This window comes from Lutra lutra, chromosome 10 (assembly GCF_902655055.1).
Source record: "Lutra lutra chromosome 10, mLutLut1.2, whole genome shotgun sequence".
In the NCBI taxonomy this organism is placed as follows: Eukaryota; Metazoa; Chordata; class Mammalia; order Carnivora; family Mustelidae; genus Lutra; species Lutra lutra.
Window position 1 is genome coordinate 44,458,804 of NC_062287.1, and position 27,274 is coordinate 44,486,077.

A 27,274-nucleotide genomic window follows, 5' to 3' on the forward strand; every position below is an offset into this window, starting at 1 on the left:
ACTGGGGCAAATTACTTTAGTTCTCTGTTGCGCAGCTCCTTCTCGGAGGTGCTGAGAAGTTTAGGCGAGATTCTGTTTCAGAGTCCCAAGTGCAGAGTTAGGCACATAGTGAACGCCCAGCGGTCACAATGACCGTCAGCTAAAGGTTCATCTTTTCTCCTCACAATCCCCCTTTAGGTGATGGTTGTTGTGGCCCTTCTTTTGCAGAGGAGAAAACTGAGGTACGAGAAGCTGAGTACTTGTCTAAGATCAGACACGTAGAAGCAGAGGAAGAGCCAACATTCATGGCCCCATCTTCAGACTTAACCTCTAGGTCTTCCAATTGCATGACAAGGCAATGCCTTCCTTTGAGTGCAGCACCAACCAGAGACTCATTTGTATCAGCCAAATAAGTGTTTTTGGAGCAGCTACTTCTCTTTGTGCTCTTGGGACACCAGTTTTTTGTCCCCAGAGACTCTGGCAAAGTGGCCAGTTATGCTGTCCCAGATTTTCTGATCCAGAACCCAGGCTGCTGAACATCCAGTGAGAACAGGTGAGCAGGGTTGGGGGTAGTCCCAATAGGTACAGGTGGTGGAGGGGTGGATGGAGGCAGGGAGTAGTGGCAGCATGGGGTGTGAAGGGTCTATAGTCCAAGTTCAGGACAGTATCATCTGGCCTGGGGCGATATCTGGACTTGGGGGCTGTTCTAACCCAGAGCCACAGCTGCCTTAAAACTGGACTGCCTGAGGTCTTCCATTGTGCCCTGGCCTGTCTGGCCAAAGGTTCGTTCAGTTGTGGTCAGTGAAGCACTTAGCCCCTGTTGTCAGCTAGTCACTGTCTGGGTTTTGAGTTGCAGTTGAATCCCCATCATCTCTTCCTGAAGTCAAAAGCAGACAGCCACTCATCATTCATGCCTGTCAACACAGACTTCTGCATCACAGCCAATCTGTCTTTGGGTGGCAGATAAGCACCCCTCTCCTCCCCAACACACACACACGATTTAAGGGGGAGCTATAGGATGTCAGAGTCAAGCCAGCCACCCCTGTCCGCCCTGGACCAAGAGGCTGAGGCCTCCCAGTTCCCCAGTCTCCAGCCACAGAAAGGAGGCCAGAGAGACAGTGGAGCCACCAAGTCCAGGGGCTAAGTCCCTCAGACTGGGCCCTCCAGGGGCCTTGGAATGGAAAGTAAGAATGTCTTTCAGTCTGACTTTGCTGTGCTTTCCACTTTTGTGCACAGCATCCCTTGCCTGGCGTACCCTCTGATTCCCGCATTTGTTAGTCCAATGGAAATGCCCCTTTTGGGGGCCCCTGGGTAGTGCAGATGGTTAAACTGACTCTTGGTTTCAGTTTAGGTCACGATCGTGATCGCAGGTATAAGACTGAGCTTTGGCTTGTATCCAGCCCCGGGTCAGGCTCCATGCTTAGCGTGGAGTCTGCTCAAGACTCCCTCTCTCCCTCTCTCCCTCTCCCCCTCTCCCCCTCTCCACCTCCCCTCTCCTGTCTCTCTCAAATAAATAAATAAATCTTAAATATATAAATACATACCTTTTTCTCCATGCAATATCAGGAATAGTGTTTCTTTACCTCGAGCCTATTTAATATTTAGGTATTTAGTTTCTGCTTGTTGGTAATTTTTTATTATGAAATATTTCATACATAGAAAAAGTATAAATACAAAGAATATGTGGCAGTCATTATATGAAACATTGTCAATACAATTTGATGTCCTCTCTAATCCCCTGCTGGATCATAGCCCTCTCCTTTTTGCCTCCCCTAAGGTAATCACCATCATAATTTTGGTATTTAATAATTCCCATGCATGTTTTAATGCTTTTAATACATATGGATGTATTCTTAAATTATGGTCTTTTTGCATATCTTTCAACATCTTAGCAATTACGTCAAAGTAGGTATGCTTCAACTTCTTCATGTCTAAGATGGGTTTGCTGATAATATCTACTTTTTGAAGGTTTGTTGTGAGGACGAAATGAGTTAATACATGCAAAACACATAAAGTTCTACCTGCCACTTAAGTGTTAAATAAATCTTAGCTATTATTATCATTATATTTTCTACTTATTGTACTTTAAGAGTTATCCATATAATACAGTTTCAGTCCATTTATTTTAATCACCACGTATAACATTCCATTATATTAGTAAACTGAAATGTACTTCTCCTGGCCTCTGCTAAGAACTATTTAATTGTTCCCAATTTTTGCTATTAGAAACAATTTTGCAGCCAACACTCTGGTACATGTCTCCTTGTACGTGGGCAAGTTTTTCTGGCTTTCATGTAAACGAAGAATGTGAAATTGCTGGTATGTAACTTTAACATATATTAACTCACTTCTGACTAATATAATTATACTGGGCTGTGTGTGTGTGTGTGTGTGTGTGCAAATCCTGAACATTGCTAGCAGACTGTAAGCTCTTAGAAGACAGCCAGTGTCTTTCAGTCTTTCTTTGATGTGTGCACCCAGTGTAGGAAGCATACCGGTCTAGGTGACAGGATATAAAAATCAAATTGCATGGACTGGACTGCCTCCCAGGGTGTCTGTGTTCTGGAAGGACACACTCAGGACACAGATACTCAGGTTGGTGGTCATTTTAGAGAAGGCTTTCACTGAAAATTCATGACGGACCAGGCATCATATGTACACTCTCAGCCGTGCCTCTCATTAATGGCACCTCTTGTTGTTGGGTGTTCGGAACTCGTCATTCAGCTTGCAAAGTCCAGTTGCTGATGAGAAAGCACTGTTCTATTGTGTTTAAAAGCACAGATCAGAGTTCAAGTCCTAACGTCAGCCCATAGGAACTGCATTGCTCTTGTAGAAAGGATTTAACTCCCATAAGCCCCTGCTTCCTAATCTGTAAACAGTGCTAATACTAGTATCTACCTAAAGGGGGGCCTTGTGATGATGACATAAGAAAATGCAAGTAAGGTTTTTAGCATAGTGCCTAGCACATAAAAAGTGCTCAGCAGTTGGTAGCTCTTACGATGGTCATATTGATTATGTCATCCATTCACAAGAAGATGCATGCCTTTTTAGGAGTTAACACAGCTAGGAGGCATCAGGAACTTTTGCTTTCTTCATTGCGCTGTCAACTATCAGCCTGTTACCTGATTTGAAACATTAGGATATGAATGTATATACATTCACAATGCATTTGATCCCAGCCTTGCTTTATTTGGAGAATGGAGAAGTTTTGTTTTGTTCTCTGATTTTTCATTCAACCAACAGATTTGGCTCTAATTCACAAAAAAAAAAAAAAAAAAAAGAAAGAAAAAAAAGATAACTTCTTGTATGTCTCTTGATTCCCTTTGGAAACTGGGGCACCCTTCCAGGCCCAGGAGGGCTGCACACTTGAACCTCTAGAGGGAGTTTACAGGGTATTTGAGTCCATTGCTTTGCCTCTGGGCAAAACTGCATTTAAACTGTACCTGAAAACATTGCTATCATGAGTAGATTCTTGGAGAAAATTTCCAGGATCATTTTCCAAACTAGATTCAAACAATGCCCAGCCTGCTTCCATCACATGTGCACTTAATTTTACTAGAATTAGGTTTCCTTTCAGAGTGGTCTCCAGCTCCCCACAGTGGCCCCTCCTAGGAATTTTCCTAAATTAAGCAAGCGTGCATGAACTCCAAGAGACTCTTGTCTTATCTTTTGGCTGCCTCTTTGTCCTTTTTCTAGAAGCAGGCATAGCATTTCACAAATAATGAGCAGCTGCTAAACTTAACTTGCTAGATTTATCCCAGAATGTATGGAGCTTTTCCTGTCTCTAAGAAATACCTCCTGTTATTTTTGTTTTTTGTTTTCTTCATTTGTAACCTTATACTTAAAGGAGTGTACTGCTCATGCTTAAATTAATCAGCTCTGGGGTAAAATGTATTTCTGTTCCTCTAAACAACAGCCTGGTTCCGAGCACTTGGAAATAACGTAATGGGTACATTTGGCTTATGGGTCAGTCAAGGCATAATCTTCTTGGGAGTGGGCCTGAAAGAATGATTCTGGAACCCCAGTCTCTTTCTGAAGGAGAGAAAGTAGAGGAGTGCCCTCCTCCAATATCCAAAGGGCCATCGGGCAGAATGGAAAGTAGACTTACTCTGCATCTCCAGAAGGCCCACAAAGGGCATACAGGTAGCATTGAGTAGGAGGTCAACTTCTGCTCAATGTAAAGAAAAACTTTCTAAAAACCACTGACTGCTCCATCTCTGGAAGTGTTTGATTGGAAGCTGAAGAAACATCTAGCAAGGATACTGCACGAGGCGGGTGGGGAGGACTCTTAGATCCCTTCCAACTCTGCAATTCTGTGACTCTCTTATGGGAAGGGCCTGCTTCCCTGTTTGCCTCTTGATGGTGATATTAACTTGATTCTTTGGGGTATTTTTCCCCTGTAGTGAAAAAACTGTGTCTCTTAAGTCGTCTGTAAAGTAATTTTTAATAAGAATATCCCAGACAAGGAGTGGATCAATTTAGAATGATTGCTCTGAGAGGAGAATGGATTGCTCAAATTCTTAAGGGCTGTGAGTGTAAGTTCACTAGAATTTATTCAGCAAACTTCAAGAAACAACTCTGCATTGAGCCGTAAACCCAGCCATGGAAAATAAACCTATCCCTCAGCCCACAACAACAACGATAACAACAAAACCCACAATGTGCCAAAATGAAAATCAAGCTGTTGGTTTACAAGAAATGTAACCCTGTCTCCTTCAGTTGTTCTCCGTGCCAGACTGGTTTTCAGGCGATGCCTGGTTTGGCATGGATTCCCGACGAATTTGCTGAAAACCGCAACCTCACATGTTTACACTTCTTTCTCCTGGTGACACATGGATTAGAAAAGAAATAGGGGTGATTAAGACAGGAGGGGTAAGCAGCAGATAATCTGAAGCCAGACAAATGACCTCCATATCAAAACCAGTCAACTGACCAAAGTCTCCACACCGCTCCACCAAATTTTCTCCACTTTTCCGTATGGGGAGAGTCATCAGCACTGTGAACTATCAGTGAGTTCCCAGTGGGCACTGGTGTATTTTTTCTGTCATCCCTGAGTAAGAACACGAGGCCTGAGCAGCATCTGGTGAGCATCAGTTACTGAGCTTGTCAGGGGTATTCTGAGGTACTGGCAAGCTCAGGGGCCACAGGAGGAAGCCTGCGTAAAGGAATGTGAGAACGCTGATGGGGACCCGAAAATAACTTCACCAAAGGCGGACCACCAATCGATTCTTTTGGGTCAAGGCCAGGTTTCCAATTGAGTGGCATTTGTGTGTGTAGCTCAAAGTGGCCAGAAACACCCCTTTCCCTTGCTGACCACAAGGAGAAACTTAGGAAGGCCTCTCCCTGAGAGATTTCCACAAACTCTAGCTCCACAGGGTGTGTCAAAGGCTCAGGAGGGAAGTGATGTACTTGGAGCCAAGCATGTGGTCATGGGCAGGGGAACTCCTGAGACTCCTTCTCCTCAACTATAAAGTCAATCCTCACTCTTCTTACGGGGATTGCTGTGGCCTTCTCATAAGATAAGATACAGCAATGAATAGATTGTTTGTTATTGTGTAAGTGTCATATGATATGGTTGTTATTGCTCTTCTCAGATGAGCTCGGATAGCTGTGGGGGTGGGGGCGGGGAGGTGGAGTCTTCTCCCAGCCACAACTTTCAGCCGCCCACTCCCAAATCTTTCTCTGGGAGGGACACACAAAGGCTCTGGAAGCTCTTAGTAGGTTGGAGTGGAGAACTAGTCCATTGTTTCTGGGCCAGTAAGTTGGGGCCCTCTCCTCAGGGAGGGGAAAAGCATTGAAAGTGTCCTGGAGGAAGAGACTTGAAGTGAAAAACTTTGAGCTTTGGAGTCAGACTGTCTGGGTTCGAAGCCTAGCCTGCTCCTCCCTCTCTGGCTCTATGACTCAGGGAGGCTGCTTGTCCATTCCATCTGTAAAAGCAGGCGTGATTTTTATAAATCTGTTTTTAAAGTGTTGTTATAGTGATTTCAAATAAGGTAGTTCAGGAGCGTCTGGGCGGTACAGTTGTTTGAGTGTCTGACTCTTGATTTCGGCTCTTGTCATGATCTCAGGGTCATGAGATCGAGCCCCATGTTGGGCTCTGTGCGCAAGGGGAGTCTGCCTGAGATTCTCTCCCTCTCCGTCTATCCCTTCCCCTCCATCTGCACTTTCTCTCTCTAAAATAAATAAATAAGTAGTTGTAAAAAATAATAATGTAGTCTAATAGAGCCTAAAATAGTAAATATCAGTGAATAATGACTATTGTTAAGTACCACTGATTTCAATATACGGCTGGCCCTAGAAGGAATGAGGTGGTGGTTAGGGGCACCAACCACCAAGCAGTTGAAAATCCTTGTGTGCTTTTCACTTCTTAGACTTAACTACCAATAGCCTACTATTGATCAGAAGCCTTACCTATAGTAAGAACAGTTGATTAACACGTATTTTGTAAGTTAACACTTACAAAGGATTAACACATATTTTGTATTTATTATATATACTGTATTATTACAATAAACTAAAGAAAAGAAAAGGTTATTAAGTAACTTATAAGGAAGAGAAAACATGTTTACAGTACTGTACTGTATTTATTTTTTAAAAATTCACGTAGAAGTGGGGTCGTGCAGTTCAAACCTGTGGTGTTCGAGAAGGGCCAACTGTAATTCAACAAAAAATACTTGTTCATACAAATGCTACATGTGGCAAACTTACATGTGGAATCTAAAAAAAAAAAAATAGAAGGTGAACACACAGAAGCAAATTAGAATGGTGGTTGCCTAGGGCTGGGGGAAATAGGGAGAAGTTAGTGAAAGGTATGAACTTTCGGTAAGGATCTGCTCTAACGCATAGCATGGTCACTGTAGTTGCTGATGCTGTATTGTGTAACTGAAATTTGCTGAGAGTGAAAGTGAAGTGTTCTTACACACACACATACACACACACGTACACAAATGGTAACTATGTGACATGATGGTTACATAATTAACTCGACATAGGGTGTACATATAAGGACTCATCCTGCTGTATACTTTAAATATATTACCATTTTATTTGTCAATTATACCTCAGTAAAGCTAAAAATAAGTAATTGTTCGCAGAGGAAATGCCGGGTCCTAGACGGAAAGGGACTCAGAGCTCCCCTGAATCACAGATGAGAAGGCTGAGAACCAGAGAGCATGGCTCCGGGTCACACAGCTATTGGGAGCAGAGTGGCGCTGTCCACACAGCCTTCAAAGCCAGAGTGATCTCCTGTCCCTCAAGCCTCTGAGATGGAGGCCCTCCCAGGACGCTTACAGGTGTCAGAGCCTATGACTCAGAAGCACCTCCAGCCTTCTGAGTGCTGGTGGAACAGCATGTCCAGGTGCTCTGAAGAGTCACGGAGGGCAGTGCAGACCGGAAACCAGGTTGGCACAGCCTGGCCCAGGGCCCTGGGCAGCAGAGCGACAGAGTCAGAGGGGAGGCTGAAGAAGAGTCACATCACCAAGTCTCTCTTTGAAGACAGGGAGCCACTGTAGGACTTTAGAGGACAGAGTAACCTAGTTAGACCAGTGTTTTAGAAAACACTCCAGGAGTGCTGTGCAGACACCATCCTGCCTGGTTTGCCCAGGACATCGGCACAGGGGTGGTTTACGGAGTGCCTGTGTGTGTGTGTGTGTGTGTGTGTGTGTGTGTGTGTGTGTTGGGGTGGGCAGGGGGATCCCACAGAGCTCTCGAATTCCTGGTGCAGATTCTCATTTTTCTCATCTTATCCTCACAACAGCCCTGGGAGGGAAGCAAAGCAGTTAGTACCAGCCCTGTCCTGCAGATGAGGAAAACCAAGGTGCAGAAGTGAAGTGACTGCCTGGGCTGGAAAGGCCAAGAAGCTGGCTCTCATTCTAGTACTTTACACCACACTGGGTTGTGTAGGCTGTAACCATGTCTGTAGTAAAAGTCTTTTGCTCCAAAGTAAATTAAAATAACTCGAGGACAAGAGACATAGTAGATGCTTAGTAAATACTTGTTAATTTTTTTCTATTACAAACTACAAAGTTTAGTAACAAATTTCAATAACAAATTTTGACAAATGCAGTTTTCCATAGCAAACATCTATAGTGTCAGTATTTATAAATATTGAAACAAACTTTACCATCCTAGGAAGTCTGTTTGAGTAAGAGACTTAGAAACTCAGCTTTAAGGTAACAAAATAATCTACAGAATGGGAGAAAATATTTGCAAGTCATATATCTAGAATCCAGAATATATAAAGAACTCTTATAACAAGGAAAAGATAAAGAAACTTTAAAATGAACAAAGTTACTTAAATAGACATTTCTTCAAAGAAGATGTACAAATGGACAATGGCCCAGGAAAAGATACTCTGGATCATTAATCATTAGAGAAATGTGTATCAAAATCACAGTGAGATGCTACTTCACATCCACAAAGATGGCGATACTAAAAAAAAAAACGAAAACCAAAAAACACTGGGAAATAACCAAGTGTTGATTAAGATGTGGAGAAACTGGAACGTTTGTACATCACTGGTGAGAATGTAAAATGACTCAGCCACTGTGGAATTTGCTGTGGAATCTGATTCAGCCACTATGGAATTTGTTGTGGGGGGTTCCTATAAAAGTTAAACATAGAATTACCATATGACCCAGTAAGTCCCCCCCTAGGTGGATACCCGAAAGAGTGGAAAACAGACACTCCAACAAACCTATGTATAAGAGTATCCCTAGCAGCACTCTTCACAGCAGCTGAAAGGTTGAAAGAGCACACAGATCTCCACAAGTATGGATAAGCAAATAGGAGCACACCTGTACAGTGGAGAGGAGCCAGCCATGACAGGGGATGAAGCACTGGCACGTGTTACAAGAGGAACGAACCTCGAAAACACGCTAAAGTGAAAGAAGGCAGACCCAAAAGTCACTGATTATATGATTCCATTTTGATGAAATATCTAGAATAAATATATCAAAATAGTAAGATCTATAGAGACAGAAAGTAGCTGCGTGGTTGCTTAGGTCTAGGGGATGGAGGAATGGGAATACAGAGAGCAGCTGCTGAATGGCGAGGGTGTTTCTTTTTGCGATGATGAAAATAATTTAAAACTACATAAAGGTGTTGGTTGTACAACTTGTGAATGTGCTAAATGCATATTTACTTATTTATTCTTAAAGATTTTATTTATTTGTTTGAGAGAGAGAGCATGAGCAGGGCGGGGTGGAGGAAGGAAAGAAACAGACTCCCCACCGAGCAGGGAGCCCTATGCTGGGCTCGATCCCAGGACCCCGGGATCATGACCTGAGCTGAAGACAGACACTTAACTGACTGAGCCACCCAGATGCCCCCTAAATGCATTTTTAAATGGTTAATTTTAGTTTTAAAAATATATAAAACATAAGGACACCTGGATGGCTTAGTCAGTTAAGTGTCCAACTCTTGATTTCGGCTCCGGTCTTGATCTCAGGGTTGCAGGTTCAAGCCCCATTCTGGGCTTTGCTGGGCATGGAACCTACTTTTAAAAAATATGTATGTGTATATACACATATCTGTATCTATATCTACACACACACACATTTAAATTACAGTTATAGGTATAGTAATATTCAATAGTAATTTTCTTAACTATCTATTAAAATGTCATTTCGGGCCGCCTGGGTGGCTCAGTGGGTTAAAGCCTCTGCCTTCGGCTCAAGTCATGATCCCAGAGTCCTGGGATCAAGCCCCTCATCAGGCTCTCTGCTCAGCAGGAAGCCTGCTTCCTCCTCTCTCTGCTTCTCTGCCTACTTGTGATCGCCATCTGTCAAATAAATAAATAAAATCTTTTTTGAAAATGTCATTTCTAATCTAGTGGTTTTTACTTATCTTTTTTTGTTTTTTAAGAGTTCAGCTTTTTATTGAACAAGTTACAGAAGAAGTTTAGCCTGAAAGACCAAAGCCCATGTCTTCATCAGACTCTTCTGATTCTTCTTTGTTTCCATCTTCTTCTCAGCTGGGCTGGCTGTGCTGCAGGGGGGCAGGACCAGCTGCTGGGGCAGGTCCACCAGCCCCTACATTGCAGATCCGGCTCCTGACGTTGACATTGGCCGGGGCCTTTGCAAACAAGCCCGGCCCGAAAGGTTCAACACTTACACCCGCTGCTTTAATGAGGGCATTGATCTTATCTCGTGGGATATCTCGTGGAGATCTACCTCCTCGTGGAGCAGGCTGAGGGCCACATAGATGCAGGCAAGCTCCGAGAAGGGTGGGTAAGTGCTAAGCGGGTGTTGCTGGGCACAGTGTAGTCGCCAGATGAAGTGAGGGCCTCACCCCAGCGTGGCCTTAGCTTCCTCTAACATATTGCATTTTTTACTCAAGGGTGAACTGTCTCCCAGATTACTTAGAGAAACTGTGCCACAGTTTCCTCATCTGTCAAATGAGAATCATAATTGCACCTGCCTCAGTTGTTGAGAGGACTAAATGAGTCAGGAGATGTAAGTCTATACCTATGTAAGTCTGCTTAAAGCCACATTAATCTATTTACATGATGTAATTTAAATATATTTGTATATGATTACATTTATGTCATATAGAAATTCCCTTTTATCTGGTTCTCAACTGCTTCTCAACAAAACAAGAAGTTATAATGTGCAGAGAACATTGCTTTTATGAGGGGACCCTTCTTGGCTCCTTCTTTTGTCTAGGAGATGGCCCCTTTGGAGCCAAGTATGCTCTCTTGCTTCAAGGTGTTTCTCAGGTAGACATTAAGTCCTCATGTGAGAAGGTCATGCTGTGTCCACCGGTACTTCACAGAGCTGGATGGGTGGACAAGGAGCCACAACAAGCCTGTTCTCAGTAGGTGTCTAGTGGGCTTCCTCCTCCCCAGCAACAAGAAGTATGTGGCTCCACTTCTCTTCACAGTTCTTTACCAGAAATATCCATGGCCCCTGTCCAGCTGCAAGGAAGGCTAGATTTGTGGAGGTACATGGCCTCTTTGGTCAACTGCTAACTGTCTCTGCCACACTGGTTTGGAAGAAATTCACTACTGGTTTTGACCTGACCTTATAAACATGTTCCTTGGGGCTGAATTCTCATTTCTAGTTCGGAGTCTCAGTACTAGAACCCTTGTGGTCACATCCTTTGGTACCGCACCTCAGGTCTTCTAAATGCAAGTCCTTATTCCTGAAAAGCCATTCATGAGTCTGGGTCTCTGCCACTCATCTAATCTGCTTATACATTTCTGGGTATTATCTGATGTTGAATTCCCGGCTCTCCACATACCATCTATCCACCTGAGTTTCTACCTTATGCTGGACCTGTCAGTCACACTTTCTCTGGCTGCCTGTTGCCAGAGCCTTTCCTCTGTTTCCTGTTGCACCTCACTATGGCTGTTATCCGCAACCCAATCCACTCTGGTTTGACACACTGCCTCATCATCCAAGACCTGGTTCTAACAGGAGAGATGGAAAGCAAAACAAAAAAAGGAGAGAAAGTACAGGAAAGGAAAACAGAAAAGAGAGGCATGGTGACATCACGAATGAACATTACATGTAGAATGTTGTTCAAGTCTACACTCGGCCACTTAGCATGTGCATGACCTTAGCCAAGTCCAGAACCTTTCTAAAATTGGTTTCCTCTGTTACAACGTGAGTGAGGTAGACCAGATGATTGTTAAGGTCCCTTCTGGCCAGTATTTTATGATTCTACATGTAGTTAAGAAACCTCCTGAAAGTTTCTTGGACTCTTCTGAGAGGAAGGAAGGAGGCTGGAGCATCCCCACTGACTGGAGGTGTTACAGGCTGAATTCTGAGAGGAAACTACTTAGGAGTATCCAGTCCTTCTGGTTGAACATTTTCCTGGACTTGACTGAGGAAAACCCAAAAACTGTGCCTTCAAAAATGGAGAAAGGGGAGAGTTGGCTTTAAATATATTTCATCTGACTATGATGAAAGTATTAAAATGGCACAAGTAGGAAATTTATAGGGCACTTTTATTCTGCTCATTTTTGCACTAGTCAGAAAAGCTGAAATTCAGTATGTTCTCAAATTAGCTGAAGAAACCCCTTGTCAAAGACCCCTCAACCCATCTGGTTATCATTATTAAAGCATTATGGGGTGTGTGTGCTTTCCATAGGAAAAAAATGAATAATCCCTTCAAATATGTAATTTTATAGGTTTTGAAATATGAAGGCAACCATTAAGGGAGCTATCAGAGCAGCCTGAAGCACAGGGCAAGTTGTCAGGGGAAAAATATAAAAGAATTTTCAATAACTGAAGGTTCAACTGATTTTAATGCCAAGGCCTAGGATTGTTACAGAACTTCTTGGAATTCCTAAAGACTGCTGTTCCTTGCATGGAGGAATCTGAACCAAAAAGATATATTCTGAATCACCTGGATCATATTAAAGTGACGGGGGCTTGAAGGGGTAGAGAGGGGGGCCCCCCAGGTGTGTCTAGGAGCACCAGTGCCCCCCCCCCCAAGCACAACACAGCTGAGAGCTTCTCTTCTTCTAGTTCAGGCAATTTGTTCCACTGTGCCCTGGGCCAGAGTTGCCTCTTAGACATCAACGCAAACAAGACAACATTTTCCCTTAAGCAAAACATAGTAGAAAGAATGAGGGCCTGGAAGTAGATCTTGAGCCAGATGCAGACTCCCAGCCCACCCACTCATAACCTTTGTTACCCTGGGCCAGCACAGCGCCTCGTTCATAGAAGATACTCAGTAAATCCCTCCTGACCTAAACTGTGTTTCTTCATCTACCAAATGACGATGGTAGGATCCATATCATAAGCAGATTATAATGGTTACATTAGTCAACCATGCTCAAAGCAGTGCTGGATATATTATAACCACTATATATGTATATATGGTAAAAAGAATATTCTGAAAGTTTCTAACAGGTATTTAAACACTCCCCAAACATTATATATAATATTTTCATTTTCTTTATTTTTTATTTTGTTTTATTCACTTTTTAAAATATATTTCCATACACATTATAAGACCCTCTCAAAGTCTGATTTGGGGCTGGGATTGTTTTCTCACTGGATGAAAAAAAAAAAAACTTTGAAACTTGGCATTTGGATGGGTATCTAAACGTCTCTTCAATCTACTTGTATTTTGTGAGTTGGTAAATGCGTGGAGGCAGAGAAGAAAGGGGGAAAGTCCTTAAAGAATGCAACAGTGCCGTTAACTGTAATGAAATTGTCAAAAAAAATTAGACCATAATCCTCAGTGCTAGTGAAAATGCAGTAGGATGGTTACTTATATACTGATTTGGCAATGTGCCTAAAAAGGCTTACAATTGCTTGGCCACTTTAGAATGTAAGTTTCATGAAGGCAGGGATATTTTGTCTGTTTTGAAATGTGTTTGTTATTGCTTATTACTATATTACCGATTTAGAACATTGTCCAGCACCTAGCAAGTACTCATTACCTATTTGTTGAATGAATGAATGAGAGTTATCAGTCTCTAAAGGCCCATAGCCGTTTAATCTAAAAAACAGTCAGAAAAAGATAAGATAAATAAGATAAAAACCAGAAATGCAAACCAAGTGCGTGCTCATCAAAGCATAATTTATGATAGTGAAAGGTGGGAAACAATTCTACAAAACAGGAATTATTAGATAATCAGTTGGAGTGTTTTTCAGTTTTTTAATAATGTTTTAAAAGTTGAAGTTTTAGGATATGGGAAAATGCTTATATAATTTTAAGTGAAAAAAAGAACTGGAAATTTCATATAGAGTATGATCTCAACTCTGTTTGAACAAGTGTTTTTCTTAAGCATAGAAAAAATGTTGGAAGAAAACAGACCAAATGACTCGGTGTTTATCTCTGAGTGATGAGACTAGGGATAATTTTTATTTAATTTTCTTAACTTTTCAGTGGATAATAAACATATATTCTAAATTTAGGGAAAGATAGATGTTACAAAATCCCTATTGAACTCAGAGTCGGTTGGCGCTGAGGCTTGAGACTCCTCTCCCCTCTCTGCAACTTGCAGGTTGTGCGTTGATGTTCTGAGACTTTGTGTAGCTCATGTGATGTCTGTGAAACGTGTATGTGTGTTTCACAAAATATTAAGCATTAAACCAAAGGATGTGCTGATGGCTGTTGATACTGTTTTTACTCCCGGGGTAGCGAAGTGGCAGCTTTTGAGAACGCTGTGCCGAGCATCGTGAGGTCCTTGTGGGATGGGTGCTGGAATTCCGGACAGGTTGGGCATGACCTTGTCAGTTCCCAGAGGGGGACCCTGTCTGTTTTGTGTAGTATGAGTCCGGCAGATGGCTGGCTTGTTGTGCCGATTTGTCAGGGTGACAGTGAACCGCAGCGTTGGTGCGCGGAGGGGAGTCATTTTCCCACACCCACAGACATCGTCTCCATGCCCCTTCTCTGTTATCTTTTCACTCATGGTCGCACTGAATCCTCGTCATAACCCTGTGCAGAGGGGTCTATATTAGCTTTTAGATGAGGAAGCGGAGGCCAGTGGAAAGGTAAACAAATTGCCTGAAGTCACATATTTAGTGACCAGGGGAGCCGGAATTCAAATACAGCTCTCTTTGACTCCTCAGTTCTGGGCTCTTTCTGCCTCACTGCCCTCTTTCCAGAAGAGTGACCAGGCAGTTTGTGCGGCAGGTCTTGTGGAATTTGAGGATTTCCATGCATATTCCAGATGGTACAGTGCTAACCTTTTTTGTGGTTTCTAGCCAGAAATAAAGAAATTTTCAACATCTCAAAATCTGGATAGGAATTGGGTAAAATGCTCCTTTGTGGCTGGTTTCAGGAACAATCCTTAGATAAGTGGCTTATCTCAGATGTGGAGACCAAGCTAGCTAACATCCAGCAATTATCTGTGAAAACCATGTTTCCCATTGGTTACAGTGAGATGCCCTATGTTTGCACCCTCAAGGCCATAGGCCTCACACTTCCATCCTTGAGTTTAGGGAGGTCACCACAGCTAGGGAAGTGTTCTTTGACCTCTCTGATAGCCTTCGTCTCTTGAAGCTGGACTCTGTTTATATTGTTCTTCCAGGTGGTATTTTTTCAACACAGCTCAATAGTCATTGTGGGACAGTCTCCCTCCCAATGCCAAGAAAGTGGCTCTGAGCATATGATGAGAGCTGTGTTGTTGTCAGCTTTGTGAACCAACTAGGGACTCTAGAGAAAAGCCCCAGTCCACTGCTGGTAACAACCCAGTGCCATTCTTGTCACAGTGACTGAATTCTTTGGACTTAACCTGCCCCTGGTGTTTCAGGTGCTGTGACTACAAAAACAAAATTGGCCAGTGGAGAAGCTGGTCTGGCCGGAGAGATAACGGGAGGGAACATGGCTCCAATTCCCAGGCCTTGCTTACTCTGATTGCAGGCAGGCTGGGGCTCTGGGTGAGGTTTTTGTTTACAGGAGGTATGTTACTTTGCTGGGGCTCCCATAACAAAATACCATAGACTGCGAGGCTTAAACAACAGAAACTAATTTTCTTACAGTTCTGAAGGTTAGAAGTCCAAGACCAAGGTGTTAGCAGGCTGGGATTCTTCTGAGGCCTCTTTCCTTGGGTCACACTTGGCTGCTTCTCCCCGTGTCTTCACACGGTCTTCCTTCTGTCTGTGTTGTCTGTGTCCTAATCTCTTCTTTAAGGATACCAGTCAGAGTGGAATAGGATCCACAGGACAAAACCAGTTTTACTGTAATTACCTATTCTAAAAAGCCTTAGCTCCAAATACAGTCATGTTCTGTAGAACTAGGGGTTAGGACTGTACCACATGAACTTGGGGGGTGGGGGATGAGCAGGGAAGGGAAACAATTCAACCTATGAAGGGAGACCTGTAGAGAATCAGAATCAGAATCAGAATCAGAATCAGAATAGAACAGTCACTCGACACATTCCAAACCATAAAGGCTGATGTCTGCCAACTCCTCCAATGCTGGCGTAGCTAATCAGACCCTAGGAAAGGACAAGTGTCAGGGAGACTGTGAGGATCCCAGCACAGATGCCTAAGCAGTGCTGAGAAATAGAAATGGGGACTGGCCTCAGTTTCCCTGGCTTGAAACATCTAAGCCCTGCACGTTTTCTACCTTCCCCAAATAGCTGATTACACAAGGAGGCAACTTACCGTGCTTTCTCTCGCTCTGAAATGGACCTTGAAGCTATCTATCCCTTTCTTCCTCTCTGTTTGCTCTGCCCTGGTACAGAGCGTCTTCTTCCTTCACCTGGACAGTGGCAGGGGCCTGTCACTGCCCCCTAGCCTCCAGGCTCTGCCCCTCCCCGGTCCTCCAGTCGGCTGCCAGAGGGCTCTTTAACGTGGAGACTAGATCCTCACTTGTGTGCGTGAATGCCTTCCCCATTGCCTACAGGACAGTTAGCGTTCCTTAGCAGGGCACGTGAAGACCATGCTTTAAAACCTTTTAGGAACTCCCTGCTGCCTCCAGAGCACTCTAATTAGCTGAACTTGCAGGCTCAGACCTGCATTTCAATTTGGTCAGACCTTTCCCACCCCAAATCCTGCTGCCTGACGTAACACTGCCTTTCAGCCCTGCCTGCCCCCAGTAAGATCCCCCTTCCCAGATCTCTTGTCTTCCTCCGAAAGCCTGTCCTGCTTTCCCTCTCTTGCCTCTAGGCTTGAAGAAATGTCCAAAGTCAAGGTCTAATTCAAATGTAGCTTCTCTGTGAAGCCTTCCCACTGCTCACCCCAGCCCTCAAGAAGAATCATTCTCTCCCTACTCTCTACCCCCAGAGCACTTGATACATTTCTCTGTGTGTTTAAGATCTTGAATTGTTTCCTTTTCTTAACTTTGTCTCCATCCCTGGAATGGGAGCTCCTTAAGGAAGGGACTTTCTCTACTTCATCTCTATACCGCCCTGCCCCACACTGCCCATTGCACAGAAGGCACTTAATAGGCTCTAGCTGAGTAAAGACATGGAGTCAAGGAGTCTCTCCATCGCGTTGTTGTTGGTCTGTGCTTGGGAGGCTACCAGGTTGTCTGATGATGTTCTTTTCAAACTTGAATAATGAACTCGTCTTTGACAGTGTCCATGACCCTTCTGCCTGCGGTAGCTCTGCAGTGCTTGTGGGTCCAGTCCCCTCCCATTGTGGGGCTGTTCGCAGGAGTGCCGTAGCCCCTCACCCCCTCACCGCGCTCCGGGGCAGTGCACCTGTAAGAACTGCGCATGCGGGGGCCAGACAGCAGCAGCTGCGCTGTCGGAGCTCGGGCCGGAGAACAACCCACCGTGGCTACTCCGCAAGTGAGTCCCCTTACTCACGTCATTGCCTCTGTGGTCTTTCAAGAATAAGATGCAGAAAAATGTTCTATCAGTGCATTCGGAAGCTGAAGAGATGCAAGTACTTGGCCACCGGGGAAAATAGCAAAGCTGGAGGGGACCTAAGGGAAAAAATCTAACACAAATACTTTCAGACACTTCTCTTTACCGTGGAACCTTCTTCTTTCAAAGGAAATCTTGAGTAAGGAAGCCCAAGGAGTATCCTAAACCTGGGTTACACTGCAGTAGAGAAAGCAAGACAGATCACTCTTCCCACGACACTCTCTGCTTAACACCTCTGTAGAAACTCCGAGGACCCAGCACAGTCCCTCAAGTCCACCCTGGCCTCTCCCAATCTCGTTGTCCAACCCTGAAGACCGATATTTATTCATTCATTCATTTATAGTCATTCGTTTTCCCTCTCTCCCACCCCCCCTCAAACATTTATTAAGCTCCTACTACCACACAAGCACTAAGGGAAAAATAAGTAAGACATACTGCCTGCCATAAGGAAACCTAAGAGTCTAAATGGGGAGTCAGACTTGTAAACAAACACTTGCAGTAAATCTGACAGCTATTTTTTTTTTTTTTCTGACAGCTATTTTTAGAGCTCCAAGTCTTGTGGGTGACAGAGAGGTCAGCACCAAGAAAGGAGAGAGCAATTGATTCTCCAGTCAGTGTCCAAAATAAAGTGGCCGCTATTCCTAGGCCAGGGAGATTTATTTCCCGCCATCTGCTGCTAAAGGAATAAAAGAGGGACTTTTCGTGTTCAGACATCCCAACGCAGACGGTCTCCCCAGCAGTGTGGGTGCTGAGGGCACAGAGCAGGTCCTGGATGGTGATGGAGTTCAGGGGACTCAGGACACACAGCCACCAGCCCAGAGAGCGGCGCCGGCTCCTTGGCCCGATTCTTTGGTCCTAGGGCTCTAGGGAGTTAAGAGAGCCTTTGTGCCCAGAGATCTTTAAATCCCATTGTCACGGGGCACCTGGGTGGCTCAGCGGGTTAAAGCCTCTGCCTCCGGCTCAGGGCATGATCTCAGGGTCCTGGGATTGAACCCTTGAACCCCGCGTCGGGCTCTTTGCTTGGTGGGGAGCCTGCTTCCCCTCTCTCTCTCTGCCTGCCCCTCTGCCTAATTGTGATCTCTGTCTATCAAATAAATAAAAAAAATCTTTTTAAAAAAATTTTTTAAAAAATCCAATTGTCGCTCATGAGGAAACTTTAGGGAACCCAGGCTTTCTCTCGCCAGAAATGAATTGAGCTCATTAGTAAAGAGCCCTCCCCGACCCTTCATATTCCAGTGGATGGACGGGCCGTAGAGAGGGCAGTCACAGCATTCCCAGGCCCCATTGGAGGCTGCCATTTTTGCCCCTCATGGCCCAGGGCCTGGAACAATGCCTTACCCCGTCGGCTGATGTGTTCACTCTTTCTGCTTCAGTGAGCCAAAGGCTTTTAGAGGCTGAGATATGTGACTTGATGTGGTCATTTTTTACTGAATCTCCTTTGACTTACGAGCCTGGAGAGAACATGAATTTAGTCACCTTGCAGTGGTCTCCTCGGGGCACCATCTGTGTTTGTGAGGGCCTGACATGGCACCTGTTTACAGCGAGAGCCCCTAAACACTTCCAAAATAAGGAACTTGCATGCACTTGCACACAGCACGTGTTACCTCTCTCTGGGCGAAGTTAAGAAAGTGAGGGAACTTAGTGCATATGGGGCATGCATTCTGAACCAGGCACCGAAGTTGGTGCCTAGCTCCCTAGATTATTAAACGGGCAATTACTGTGGTATTATTTCTATAATGTCTCTCCCTCTGATCTGCAAGCTCCAGGAAGGCAAAGGCTGTGCCTGTCTTGTGCACTGCCATAGCCTGGCTCCTAGCACGCTGCCTGATGAGCAGGAAGGCACACAATAAATATGTTGAATGAACACGCAAATTATTTTATATGATCTCTGGATGACCTTGTGGAATTGGTATTATTAGCCCACTTACAGATTAACATATTGAGGCTCTGAGAAGTTGAGTAACTTCCTTATGGCTCCACAGCCGGCCATAACTACAACAGTATTAACCCATGGCTTTCCAGCTGAACCCTTGCGTATACTTCAACCTGGAAGTTAAAAAGAAAAGAGAAGGAATCCGTCTTCCCAGTATTCTAGGAACAATTCTTGTTCTGCCTTCTTTTTAGATGAACCACAGGTTACTCTCTTATAATTATAATTTTATGTCCTACCAGGTTTCTGGTAGTGGAGGAGCATGTTTGCTAATACAAATGCTGAAGGACAGCCTTTTCCACAGTCTTTCTTTTGGGATGTGGTTCTGACTTTAAGAATGGAAAACATTTTGGGAAATGGAGGAAGGTGTGGACAAGAGCAGCTATGAAGGGATTTATCCCGGGGCTAAGGCTTGAGTTAAGCTTGGGATGAGTAATATTTACCAGAGAGTTGAGGCTGGACTGTCCAGGCACAGTGGGAGCCAAAGCATGGAAGGGGCAATGAGGAATGCGAAGAGACCCACCTGTCTGGAACAGAGACAATTGAAGATCATGACTTGCCCCCACTTAAAAGCCTACAGGAGCTCCCTAAGCCACAGACCTCTCAGCTAGACTCCAAAGGCCCCTGTGACCTGGGCCTGCCTTCCCTGTGTCTGCCCAGGCCCCTGGCCCTGTCATCTCCCGCTACTGTGCCTAGCAGACCCCTGGGGCAGACTGCAGTGGCCTTGAGCAGTATGCCTCCTGAGCCTCAGAATCACTGTGCATATGGATCCTTCAACCTGGAATGTTTCCTCTTCCTTTGCCCATTGGCCAGACTTCTGCTTGATCTTACCTTAGATTGTGTGTGTGTGTGTGTGTTTCCTATTTTGTTTTATTTAAATTCAATTAATTAATGTATAATGTATTATTAATTTCAGAGGTAGAGGTCGGCGATTCATCAGTCTTATATAATATCCATTGCTCATTCCATCATGTGCCCTCCTTAATGTCCATCACCCAGTTACCCATCCCTTCACCACCCCCGCCCCGCCTGTCCCCTCTGGCAACTCTCAGTTTGTTTCCTATAATTGAGAGTCTCTTACAGTTTGTCTCCCATTCTGGTTTTGTCTTGTTTCATTTTGTCCTCTCTTCCCCTATGATCCTCTGCCTTATTTCTTAAATTCCACACATGAGTGAAATTATATGATAATTGTCTTTCTCTATTTGACTTATTTTGCTTAGCATAATACCCTCTAGTTCTATCCATGTCGTTTCAAATAGCAAGATTTCGTTTTTTGAATGGCTGAGTAATATTCTATTGTATATATACACCACATCTTCTTTATCCATTCATGTGTCGATGGACATCTGGGCGCTTTCCATAGTTTGGCTATTGTGGACCTTGCTGCTATGAACATTGGGGTGCAGGTGCCCCTTCAGATCACTACATCTGTATCTTTGGGGTAAATAACCTGTAGTGCAATTGCTGGGTCATAGAGAAGCTCTATCTTCAACTTTTCGAGGGACCTCCATACTGTCTTCCAGACTTGCTGTACCAGCTTGCATTCCCACCAACAGCATAGGAGAGTTCCCCTTTCTCCACATCCTCACCAACATCTGTTGTTTCCTAACTTGTTAATTTTAGCCATTCTGACTGGTGTGAGGTGGTATCTTGTTGTGGTTTTGATTTGTATTTCCCTGATGCTGAGTCATGTGGAGCACTTTTTCATGTGTGTGTTGGCCGTCTGGATGTCCTCTTTACAGAAATGTCTTCATGTCCTTTGCCCATTTCTTGATTGGATTATTTGTTCTTTGGGTGTTGAGTTTGATAAGTTCTTTATCGATTTTGGATACTAGCCTTTTATCTGATATGTCATTTGCAAATATCTTCTACCATTCTGTAAGTTGTCTTTTGGTTTTGTCGACTGTTTCCTTTGCTGTGTAAAACTTTTCATCTTGATGAAGTCCCAGTAGTTCATTTTTGCCTTTGTTTCCCTTTCCTTTGGAGATAGGTCTAGCAAGAAGTTGTTGTGGGCGAGGTAAAAGAGGTTGCTGTCTGTGTTCTCCTCTAGAATTTTGATGGATTCTTGTCTCACATCTCTGTCTTTCATCCACTTTGAGTCTATTTTTGTGTATGGGATAAGAAATTTGTCCAGTTTCATTCTTCCACATGTGGCTTCCAGTTTTCCTAACACCATTTGTTAACGAAACTGTCTTTTTTCCATAGGATATTCTTTCCTGCTTTGTCAAAGATTAGTTGACCATAAAGTTGAGGGTCCATCTTTGGGTTCTCTGTTGTGTTTCTTTGAGCTACATGTCTGTTTTTGTGCCAGTACCATCCTGCCTTGATGATTATAGTTTTTTAATATAGATTGAAATACGGGATTTGATTTTCTTTTTCAAATTCCTCTGGCTATTTGGGGTCTTTTCTGTTCCAAATGGATTATTCCAGCTTTGTGAAAAAAAAGTTGATAGTATTTTGATGGGGATTTCATTGAATGTATAGAGTGCTCTAGGTAGCATAAACGTTTTAACAATATTTGTTCTTCCAATCCACAAGCATGGAACATTTTTCCTTTTCTATGTGTATTCCTCAATTTCTTTCGTGAGTGTTCTGTAGGTTTGTGAGTATAGATCCTTTGCCTCTTTGGTTAGGTTTATTCCTAGGTATCTTGTGGTTTTGGGTGCTATTGTAAATGGGATCAGTTCCCTGATTTCTTTCTTCTGCTTCATTGTTAGTGTATAGAAATACAACTGACTTCTGTGCCTTGATTTTATATCCTTTCATTTTGCTGAATTCCTGTATGAGTTAGTTCTAGCAATTTTGGGGTAGACCCTTTTGGGTTTTCCAAATAGAGTATCTGTAAAGAGTGGAAATTTGACTTCTTCTTTGCTGATTTAGATGCCTTTTATTTATTTTTGTTGTCTGATTGCTGAGGCTAGGCTTCTAGTACTATGCTGAATAGCAGTGGTGATGGTGGACATCCCTGCCATGTTTTTGACCCTAGGGGAAAAGCTCTCAGTTGTTCCCCATTGAAAATGGTATTCACTGTGGGCTTTTCATAGATGCCATTTATGATATTGAGGTATATTCCTTCTACCCTACACTGTGAAGAGTTTTGATCGAGTAAGGATGCTGTACTTTGTCAAATGCTTTTTTCTGCATCTATGAGAGGATCATATGGTTCTTGTCCTTCTTTTATTAATTTATTGTATCACGTTGATTGATATGCAGTTATTGAACCACCCTTGCAGACCAGGAGTAAATCCCACTTGGTCATGGTGAATAATCCTTTTAATGTACTGTTGGATTCTGTTGGCTAGTATTTTGGTGAGAATTTTTGTATCCATGTTCATCAAGGGTATTGGTCTGTAATTCTCCTTTTTGTTGGGGTCTTGGTCTAGTTTGGGGATCAAGGTAATGCTGGCCTCATAGAAAGAGTTTGGAAGTTTTCCTTACATTTCTATGTTTTGAAACAGCTTCAGAAGAATACATATTAATTCTTCTTTAAATGTTTGGTAGAATTCCCCCCTGGGAAGCCATCCGGCCCTGGACTCTTATTTGTTGGGAGGTTTTTGATGACTGCTTCAATGTCCTTACTGGCAATGGGTCCGTTCAGGTTTTTTATTTCTTCCTGTTTCAGTTTTGATAGGTGGTAAGTTTCCAGGAATGCATCCATTTCTTCCAGAATGCCTAATTTTAGCTTAGATTTAACCATCTTTGCAAACCCTTCCCATCCACCATATTTGTGACCCCAAGCAGTTAGCTCCCTTCTCTATACCCCCAACTCATGCTCTGTTTGTATTTGTTTCTCTATTCTGATATTCTGAGACTCTATTCATGTCTGTACATCCTTGCCCCTGACCCAGCCTTCCATTCCTTGCCCTATACCCATCCACTTGAATTACGGGGAAAAAAAAAACCTTCCTTATATCTTCAGTCCCTTCTAGAACATTGTTTCCAGCTCCATCTATTAACATCTGTAACCCTCACCCTGAGTTGACTTTTCGTTAACTACTCTCACACCTCTTTTCACACTGCCCAGCCCTCCAAGTCAGATCATAGGTAAGCATCCTTTCATTTCCTCTTATTTTAAAACCCTTCTTCCATCCTCCTATTTAAACAAACAAGTAACTTCCACAGCAACCAAGTCTGCTTCCTTTCTCTAAGAGTTGTGCTATTTAGAGACACTGACCTTTTCTCCTTTTCATCACTGTCACTTAACCACCTTTCATACCTTGAGGACTTTGGCACCAGCTTATAGACTTTCTCTACCCCAGTCCTGCCATCATCTTGGAGGATTTCAGCATCAGTAGGGCTGGCTCCTCTAACACTCTGGCGTTGCCCAACCGGGAAACATTTCCTTTGCATTCCCCCGAAGCTGCTCCCAGAGTCACACCCCGGACCTTTGGCACTGAGTGAAATTCCTCTACGTGAACCACAGAAATCCTGGAATCATAGAAATCAGTGATTGTAACAATATGCTCTGACCAGAGACACTGTGTGGTTGGCCAACTCTCTGTGCTCCCCACAGTCTTCTGTCTCCTGAACAATCCACCTCACCCACCCACCTACCCGTTCCAGTCATCACTCCTGGTCACCATCCTAATCCAGTCCATCTTGGAGTGCATGGTCCAATTCCCACCCCTCCTGGCAGTACCCCAGATATTGTGCACCTTTATATTTCACTGCACTCTTGAGAGAAATCACAACCCTGGATAAACCCGGTGATCACCAGCATCAACAGAGGCCTTCTTGGGGCTCAGAAATTTCATGTTTCTCTCATCACCTTATTCTCACACTCTCCACAACCTCTCTTTCAAAAACTTCTCCACTCTGACATCACCAACCCTCCCTCCCCACAGATGATTTCTGCATGGGGCATGAAAGTGCACAGCACTTCCACATGTCAGTGCTTCCTTCTGTCCTGTTATAGCAGCTGAGGGGACCTCCTTTCACCTCTCTATCTGGGGTCTCCCATTCTCTACCTACTTGAAGAATTCCCCCCATCAACATTTCAACATGCTCAAGCATCTCTGCCTGACACCACACACATTTAGTAGCCAAAGTTTTGGAGAGTTCTATGTGTTTTCTGTTTGTTTCCTCACCTCCTGCTCTCTTATCCGAAACTCTGGTTTTCCTGGAGCTGACCTTCACTGGCTTACAGAGGACCTCCTCTTTGCTGAATGCAGTATGTGGCTTTCAGTCCTCATGTTTCAGAGAAATTCAGCAGTGTTGACCACTCCTTTCTTCCTTCCTTCCTGAAACACTCCTCTTTGGCCATCTTGTGACAACCCAACTTCTGGTTCCCCTTCTGCCTCTCAGCTGTCCCTTCTTAGGTTCTTCCAGCAGCTTATCCTCCTTTATCCAGACTTCAAATGCTGGATTTTCCCCAGGCTCAGACCTAGGCTCTTTCCCCACTCTAAAGTCTCTCTATAGAGTCTCTAATTACCACCTGTTAGCTAACAGTTTTCAGATTCATTCTCTGGTTCTCTCTCTATGCCCAGACATATGGATGTCCAGCTGCCTACTGGACATCTTCAGGTGGCTGTCTCACAGGCTATCAGACTCAGTATGTATCAAGTACAATCTGAGATGTGCTCCTTTCCTTCCACTCTCTTCCCCAAATATCCTGGTCCTCACTGTTTGGTGTCCCACCTCAGCAGTGCCACCACAGTTATCCATCTGGTTGTGTTGGCGACGATCCTTGACCTCTCCCTCCCACTCAACCCCAAATCTCATCCGTCACCAGCTCCTGTGCATCTTATCTCCTCCGTACATCTCATACCTTCCAGTTCTCTCCATCTGCACCCACCATTCTAGTCCAAGCTGCTGTTACCTTTTACCTGGACTATTAAAGGAATCTCCCAAGTTATTAGCATATTCTTAGTCCCTCCAAAAATTCTCCTCACTGTAACTGAAGCAATCATTTGCAAAAACAAACAAACTGAAAACCGTGAAGTTAATTATATCTCTTCTGTTTCAAACCTTTCTGTGTTTTCCCATTGCCCTGAGGCTGAGAACCCAAGTCCTTAGCAAAGTCACCTACATGCTGCACCATCTTGGTCCTGCCCGTGTTCCTTCCCCTTTACAAGCCTTTGAACATGCTGTTCCTTCTCCACTTGCTCAACTCTGCCTTGGCATTTAGCCTAATTAACTCTTTATTTAGCTTTCATATCTCATCTTGAGTTGCTTCCTTAGGGAAGGCTTTCCTAATCACCTTCCTCCCAAAGGAAGCTACATCAGGGTTCCCAGTTCCTCCCATGCCTAAAAGGCATCCTATGCATCTGTTCTGTAGTATTTCTTATCATAAAAGGATTCCTTGGGTAATCATTTATTTAATAAGTGTCTTCCCTGTTAGCATGGGAACTTCTCTTTTTCACAGCTGTACCCCCATACTGCCTTGCACAGATTAAGCACTCAAGAAATTTTTGTCAAATGAATGTCATCGCTTTGTTTTGTAACTTTGTTTGAACAACAAATCACTTTGTCTTGTATCTTCTATGTTAATTTCCCCTGCTGGAACATGAGATTCAGGCTTTTTCATCTCTCTTTAAAACTGTATCTAGAATTGTATATTCACACAATATGTGCTAGTTGAATGAATGAATGAATGAATGAACAATGTGTAGGTTAAGAAGAATGGGCAGATGGTGAATATCTCAGCAGAGACAGCAGTGAAAAAATCATTCTAAGGTCCTTATCTCATGCCTTGGATTATGTGGTTTGCATTAACTTTCAGTCATAAAAATACTTCAGAGATTTGTTCCCTGTGAAAAGCCAGCCTCTGATCCTGGTTTCCCACCAAGGTTTGATTGCCCCAAAAGTCCAGATATTTAACTTGAAGCTTCTGTGTTTTTTTTGTTTTTTTTTTGTTTTTTTTTTTTAAATGGGAAAATAACAGAGAAATCCCTTTGTTCCAGACTTAGTAGACACAGCTTGGCTTCTGTCTTCTCTATAAGCATGGCAGCTGATGTTCTCTCTCTGTTATAAACCTACCCAGTGCCAAGACACTCATCAAGGTTTTCCACTAGGGACAGAGAGAGACCTTGCTACAACAGTGTGCTATGATTAGTGGTATCATTGTGCTTTGGCACTAGGCCGTCTTTATGTTTTAAGGCAATAACATTGATAGAGAATTATATTAAATAGTAATATTTTCCCATCTTGTCATTGCTGCTCATTTAAAAAGACAGACCTTTACTAATAAGTCAACATATACCCAGCCCTCCTCCTTTAAAAATTGTCCTAAATGAATTTCTATTGTGAAAATTCCCAAGGACCAAGCATTCACCTTTCCTCCTGAATCTGCATGTTGTGGATTAGAATTTGTGCAAAACTTTCATCTCCTCTTCTGGTGCAGTTTGTCATAATCCCAGAGGTACAGGTGAAAAATCCCTGACTCCACAATAATCAGCATTTATAGGTGGAGACCTCGTGCTTGAATTTTAAGCCAGCAACCCAGGTACTCTTGATGTACAGTGAACTTTGAGACTCAGAGTACTTAATTATAAGTTTAAATCAATGACCTTTCATCCTTCTGTGACTTTAGTGATGAGCAGACACATAGAAGTGCACTCTCAGCAGAGGACCCAGCATGTGCCCACACAGGGGCGTGGAAATGCTGGCCTTTGCTAGGAAAGATAAAGGAGCTTGCTGTATTGAAGGCTACCCATGGAGGCTGGCAGGAGATGAAGCCAGAAACAATCCCTAGCTCATGAAAAACCTTGCAGACTTTGATAAAGGTGTTTTAGGTTAGGAAGTGAAATGGTCTAATTTGGTTTTTGGAAACTGGGAGAAGTTCTAGAGGGTGCATTCCAGGATTAGGGCAATGAAAGCTTGGGTGACAGTAGATGAGCCCAGAGTCCAGCTGTTGAAGAACCATTAGTTGATTGGAGACCAGGGATGATACTGAAGAGAACAGGATGATGAACATGAGAAGTCGGAAAAGAGAGGAAGAATTAGAACCATTCAGGAGATAAAACTCCATCTGAACTTAGCAATGACTGTGGATATGGGTAGAGTTGTGAGGAACACAGGATCTGCCTCTGAAGTTCCTCCTGGGCTCATGGGTGGTTCCAGTGTTGAGGAGAGAATGCAGGATGGAG

At 43.6% G+C, this 27,274-nt stretch overlaps 1 protein-coding gene and 1 pseudogene across 2 annotated transcripts in view; one reads left to right on the plus strand and one right to left on the minus strand.

The window, feature by feature from the left end:
- Positions 1 to 27,274, plus strand: part of ME3 (malic enzyme 3) — a 217,117-nt gene that overhangs the window by 52,969 nt on the left and 136,874 nt on the right. The window lies entirely within an intron of this gene.
- On the minus strand, positions 9,835 to 14,350 carry LOC125078541 (uncharacterized; annotated as a pseudogene).